This window comes from Acomys russatus, chromosome 9 (assembly GCF_903995435.1).
Source record: "Acomys russatus chromosome 9, mAcoRus1.1, whole genome shotgun sequence".
Classification (NCBI taxonomy): Eukaryota; Metazoa; Chordata; class Mammalia; order Rodentia; family Muridae; genus Acomys; species Acomys russatus.
The window spans coordinates 18,628,597-18,635,627 of record NC_067145.1 but is presented as its reverse complement, the minus strand read 5'-3'; the positions used below and the strand labels follow the sequence as shown (position 1 = coordinate 18,635,627).

At 39.4% G+C, this 7,031-nt stretch overlaps 1 non-coding gene across 1 annotated transcript; it reads right to left on the bottom strand.

The window, feature by feature from the left end:
- Positions 1–6,649: 6,649 nt before the first annotated feature.
- On the bottom strand, positions 6,650–6,780 carry LOC127194111 (small nucleolar RNA SNORA17). Its single transcript, XR_007831241.1, has one exon. It is a non-coding gene; the product is annotated as a small nucleolar RNA SNORA17 (small nucleolar RNA).
- Positions 6,781–7,031: the final 251 nt, after the last annotated feature.

The window sequence follows — 7,031 nt, the reverse complement described above, 5'->3', positions numbered from 1 at the left end:
CGTGCCATGCACTGGAGGGTAGGTCTGTGGGTGGTATGGCAGTCTTCAAGTCTCTAACTATCTCCTTCCTCTGCCTGAACTACAATACCTGGATTTTATTTTATTTATTTTATTTTATTGTTTTAATTGGTGTGAGTATTAGTCACAAAAATAAGACAGATTTTGCCATTGAGTCCTGCATCAAGCTAGGATGATTAAAGGACTGCCATCTTCTTTGCCACTGACTGTATAAGATCAACACCACTAATAAAGTGTCTCTTTGCCCATCGCCATGTATGGGCTCATGTTTAGTTTACAAGCACTTTGGTGAGAATTTTTAAGTTATGTTAATGAGGGATATTGATATGTATAGTTCTTGCTTTTGTTTTCTGCTTTAGGATTTGGTACTTGAGTAATCCTGGCTTTATAGTAGCAGTTTACAAAAGTGCTCCTTCAATTTCTATTTTGTGAAATTGTTTAAAAAACAAATGTTGCAGATCTTCACTAAATCCTTGGTAGAATTCTCCTGTGAATCCATGTTATCTGTACCTTTTTCAGTCAGGTGGTGGTGATGGGGCTAACATACACTTATTTTAAGATCAGTGCCAGTTCTTTTATTCTCAACATTTTGACCAGGTATACATCTCTCCAATACTGCTAGCAACAGCACAACAAAAATACTCTGACCAAGACTGACAACAACCAAGGTCTAGGAATATAAACATACACATTTAAAAGAGACTTGAGGGTCTGGGCAGAGCTGACTATAGTATTTGATATGTGTTCGTATCCATTCTAATTATTCATAATGGTTTTTAATTTTTGCTGAAATTTTGCTGATTTTACTGAACATTAAGTTTTCAAGGACTTACTGTACTGAAAGAATTGATCCAGTATGTGCGCTTTATTGAATAATTATAAATTACTTGAAACCCTTAATTTCCATTAATGAAAATCTGCTTAGAATTCACTGTCTCTTTATCACATACCCTGTTAAATCCAAAATGGGTACCAAAACTGACAGTGCTGCTGACAATGTCCCAATAGAAGGACTCTAAATGGGTAAACAGAATTATTGAGTAAACAGAAACCTAAACTCAGCACTCCTCCCAAATTTCACAAGGCATGTTCTATTTACTAAGAAAACAGATCCCATAGAAGGGTTTGTACTTTCCAGGAAAACCACTACCCCCTCAGCAAACGGCATCTGGTTTCCAATTAATCCAATCAGTCTATACCACCTCCGAGGCCCCACCCTGCTGACTATCATACAAAATCCACTTGCTTTCAAGCCAAGTTGCTATCTTCTACTCTCTGAAGGAGCCCAGCCTTTTTATTCCAAACTATTCTTTCTACCCAAAGTTTCAGTGTTCCTTCCATTACTCTTGGTGTCAAAACCTAAGAGAGTCACAATTGAGCCCTGAAAACTTGATCACTTCTAACCAAACCAAATTGCCAGTTTGAGTCTCATGTGTATAGATAATTTGCATATGATGGCTTCTGTCATCCACTGCATTTGACTTTAAATTTAGAGTCTATCTCTTCACCTGCTTGACTTCTCTACTTGTTCAATCCAGTCATCTCTGTTCACCTACTTTGTTAACTGTCCTCTGGAAACTTCCTGCCCTGTTTCTCATATTTACCTGCTAGATTATCTGGCTCAAAGAAAGCAGTACTAATAGGCCAGGCATCCTCTTTATGCCCTGAAGAGTACTCCTTATGTGGACAAGGGCACCTCTCCACTGTGATCCTGAGTATCTCTCAGATAAGTCTCAATCCCTTGAGGACATCTTCGATTGAGACTGTGTTAAAGTACTTACCCAATACCCTGCTACCCTCCCTGTGTCACTGCTCCAGGCTATTGGAATTTCCTTGTGGCAAGACCCCTACTTATGGACTTGGAATGAAATCCTTTTTTTCTAAGTATTTCCTACATCTTTACTCTGCTCCTATGAGTTCTTTTTTGCCACAGTTCTTTCACGGGCAGCTCTCACTTGTCTTCTCAAATCTTTTTCCTTCCTTCAACTGAAAGATACAATTAAGCTTCGCTGTTTTATTTTTTATTATTTTTACAGCAATATGGTATGGCCTCAATATAGGCTTGATAATCCATCTCAATGGCCAGAAAATGACATATTTGATTTCCAGATTATCATAGGTTGTGATAACTGTTGCCACTGTGCAAGAAAATGGCCCAAGAAAAACTTACGTCTAAGTCTTCTTTGCTTCCCACTCTCATTCTTCCCTCCAGTCACTGGCTTCAGTCTTACAGAGCTTTAAATGCCCTTGGGTATGAGTTATATTAAAAAATTTGGCAATGCAGTTCTACTCTACTAAAAATCTGGCTCTAAAGATGGAACTTGGCTTCCCCATGAAAAACCTGAGAAATTTATGTAATAGCTCCCTCCAAGGTTTTTTTCCTGGGTTAGACTGTCCCTCTGATTCTGTGACAGGAAGAAAGACAGTAACAGGACAGCTCAAGAAAAGACACCATTCATTCGAGAACAGCTAAAAGGCAAATTATTTTGATTGGAAGTTAGTGTTGCTTCTTCCATCACATTTAAAAGTTTTTCTTAAATCAACTCAGCAGCCACACCCCAGATATCTTGCAGGACCTGAAACATCAAGTGCCGCTGAGTCAGCCAGTGACTAATGGGGCATTCAGTGGAGCCCCTCCTCTCTGAGTGGATGCCTTGTGGTTAAGGGTCCAATCCGAAAGGAGCTTCCTCTCCCACATGCCATGACAGGTTCTGGGGCCACAAACGGGCCTTCTCTTGCTTGCCTAGAGAAGCTGCTGTACTGCTCCTTACATACTAATATTCTCAAAGTGACCATTTGTTTAGAAGGATGTGACTCTTAGATCAGGATGTTCAGTGTATTATGTCCAGACTGTATCATAGACTTCAACATAAGGAACCAATTGAAGAGCATGATCTAGTTTATAACAACTCTAAATTATCTATAATATACTCTTAGATCAAAAAGAAGACACAGCTACGGCAAGTTTATATAGCAAGGCAGAAATGAAGAATTCAATAAAAATGTGAGTTAATCCACAAAGCAAGAAGGTCAAGTATGTTGTAAATAAAGTGTCAATACATACCTTGCTTCAAAAGGCAAAGGATGACAAAACTTGGCAGCCCTCAATGTATGAATTTGTTTCTACAAGTTTCCCTGAAGTTGTTTCTAAAAGGGATAAAATGGTTTTTAGAATAAATCTTTAGCTGAGATCAATTAGTAGTGGAATTTAAGCCCAAATATAGAAGATGGTAGATTTGATTCTTTCTATAAAGGGCAATAAACCTTCTGTTGAATACTTCTTGCAAAAATGGTAACAACCTAACTGTTAACGACTCTTCTGGATAGACAAAATTGCATGGAGCTTGCAGTTACAGACACCTGAAGGTGTCATCATAATGCCTTGATGAACACCACTGGTTATCAAATGACTTGGCACTTCAAAATGTAGCCAAGAATGTATAAGCGGATATGGTCAAAATATGCCTCAAGAAATGCTATTAAAATATTTGGTGTGTGGCCCATGGATTATACAGACAATGAAAATATAATATTTTGTTGCTACCAAAGAAGAATGAATCATTTTCAACAATCCTTTGCTTGGTTACGCATGCTAGGCAGTGAAACAATGGGATCCCGGTGCTGAGTGACAGGGAGCTTTCTACAGAACAACAGAAAATGCTTAGTCAACTTAAGATAGCTCTTCTTTTTTAATTTTGTATCGTTTCTTTGTGAATTTCACACTACGCCCCCAATGCTACGCATCTCCCCCTCCCCTCATACACACCCTCTACCCTTGCAACCTCCCCTACAACAGAAGGGAAACAATCTCACTATAGAAGGTGTAATATGTCCCAATGTGTTCCGTGATATAGCTTTTGTCCATACTTTGTTTGCAAATGCTCATTGCAATGACTTGTTGCTCTGGTACGAGGACTTTGGCTTTTGATACTCTACTACTACTAGAACCTTAGTGGAACTCCTCTCAGATATCCTGTTTGTGACATGGTGATCCTGTAGTTTTGGATCTTTGGGACCTGCACCTTCATTCACTCCAGCAGTTCATCAATGTGATAGACTTTGGGATGGGCTAATTAAAAGCCCTAGATCTGGGCCTGAGAAGTGTCTGAGCCAGTCTGCCCATAGCCTTTCCCATACTCACATCTTCCCTTGTGTCCTGCTCACTGGCAATACCTACCACCAGGGCCAGCTCTATCCTGATGTCCAGGTGAGGTATACAGCCTTATCTACTGAGTGTTGCAGCATGTGGGGGACATGGCCTATTCTGCCACTCTTATGACCAACTCTCCTGTCTGTTATAGGAGTCAAGGAATGAGGGAAAGGTGCATGGTGTCTCTCCCTCTGTGCCACCACACATCAGACAAGAAGAAGGTTTGGTTCATACCCTCAGGACTGGCTCACCTGCAAACCCTATGCACCAGGCTAGCTCTACTGTGCTGCCCAGGTTAGATGTGTGGCCCACTCTTTCAAGTGCTACAGCAAGTGAGGGCAGAGACAGCTTTCCTGGTTTTTTTTTTTTTTTTAAATTTTATTGTGTTCCTTTTTTAACATACACATTTATATTTTTACATATGAATAAAATTAACTACATAGAGCAGGAAGAACCACAAGACAATCAGGATTATATAAATATTACATTGATAGTGATTTGGCCATTTGCATTTGTCAAATGTGAAGTAAACATCTTTCCTATCTTGTTGGGTCTAAATTTCTGAATAGAGATTAATATCTATCATATCTTAACTCTATTAATTTAAAACATCAATCTTTATCTAAAAACATCTTAAACACTAATGTACTAAGTTTAATTGAAAGACTAAACTATCTTGTCTTCAACCCATCAGAGACTTGAGAAGGGATAAAACTTAAATACCTGAGTGAACCTGGAGTGAGGGCTAGCAGCTTCCAAAATGCAAAATTTACTGAGACAGTTTACTGCCTGAACAGTCACCCAATTCTCTCTATAACGTTGGAGAATTACCTTCAGCCTTCTGGCCCTATATATCTGACTGACATATTTGTGAGGCTGGAACTATCGAAGACTTGCCTATCATGTCTTGGCCGAGTTTGGCTGTCAACTATTTCTGCACCCAAATTTTCCAATTTTTAGGCAGAATTCTGTCTGTGGCAGAAATGAGGACATTTTTGGCAGTGACTGGTTTGCCACATTTGAAGCCAATTCCATAAGTAGGTTCGTAGGTGCTCATCTTCTTCTTTGAGGCAGACTGAGTGTTGCCAGGAGTTAACTTGTCTTGTTGTCAGAGAATCTTTAGAATAATAAAAACATATTTAAATGTCATATTATATAGGTCTCTGAGGTTTTTGAAGACCGTATTTAACTATTTTACTTCATATATCTATAGAATCATATATATATTTAAACCGAGATTATATATTCTTGTGATAAACCTAGGCTAGTTTTTGACATGAGCATGATTTGCATCAATATACAAAATTCAATGCCATTGAATTAAAAAATAACCTTATTTGTAAGTAACAATTAGGGCCTTGTCATGAGGAGTAGATTCAATAATTTACCTTTTGAGAAAGCACCAGATAGCTTTCCAAAGTGGTTGTACTAGTTTGCATTCTCACCAGCAATGAAGGAGTGTTCCTCTTTCTCCACATCCTCACCAACATGTGTTGTCACTTGAGTTTTTGATCTTAGCCATTTTGATGGGTGTAAGATGGGAATCTCAGTGTCGTTTTGACTTGCATTTCTCTGATGACTAACGAGGCCGAGCATTTCTTTAAGTGTTCTATCCTCCCTCTTTACTTCTATATCCCCTTTCTTCCTTTTCAGCTTCTATTTCTTACCTATAAAAGAAAGGTAAAGGAAAAAAGATACATCCTTGAGTCAAACCGAGTTTTCTCTCTGTAAAAGACCAAAAATACTTATTACCAATGCCCAATGAAAATAAGCATCTGTAGAGCATGAGAGGAAACAAAAACCTTTCAAACCCCTCTTCGAGGAAATGGGATGTTGTTCTCTTAAGGTTTCTTCTGGTTGATTTAGGGCAAATAATTCCTTTGGAGCCCCCAAAAAAGATTGGAGAAAATGTTTAAGTAAGCTAGGGATAGCATTTAGGTCCATTTTTCATAAGTTGTGAAATTCCAGGCTTAATAGAAGTCCTGTGTGGGATAGTCTGAAATGCTGGACCAATTGGGATCACAAACTTTCTACAATGCTGTCCTGGAAGCTGTCCTGTTCTGATGGATAACAGAAAGTGAAGCGCCTTGGGCTGGAACATGGAGGATGCAGGATAGCTTTTCTGCTCTTATTGCCAGCTCTCCCAACTGCCTTCTGGTGACAAGTGCCAAGGGTTGGGGAAGGCATCTCTCCCTTGCCCATGCTGCTGTATGGTAGACAAGTTGTTGTGGGTCTAGCTCTCCCGATGCTCACAGCCTTGGGAGCACTTTCTAGAGCCCCTGCCACCAGGGTCAGCACTAGTGTGCTATTCAGGCCAGGTTCAAAGCCCACTCTCCCTAGTGATGTAGCTAGGGAAGGGCTTGCAATCCCAGGCAGTATCTTGTAGTCTGTTTGGGCCTGTACTATGCATGGCTGGTGGTCTTCTCAAGCTATCTCCCTGTCCAGCCCCTTTGGTGCTGGACTGTTGGTCTTCCCAAGCTCACTTTTTTTTCAGGGAATTTCAGATTTTCACAGGTCAGAACATTGAGCATAGACATAAATTCTAGACTCTCTACCACCTACTTTTGCAGATGTGACACAGAAAACACACCTGCAACACCTGTAGCGTCAGGGAAAGAATTCTTTTTTTTTTTTTTTTTTTTTTTTTTTTTTTTTTTTCTTACCTGCCAAATCAAGGGAAAGAATTCTTATGGCCAAAAAAGATGCTGAGTTTGGCACTACTGTAAGTTATGCCATTGTTTCTGGAGATCGAGCTCGAAGTACTCGAAAATGTATGCTTTGGATTTTGAGTGGATTCTAGATCCTATAGTTTGATTGGTTGAATGCTTGTTGGCACAGCAAAGTACATGAATTAGAAGAAAAT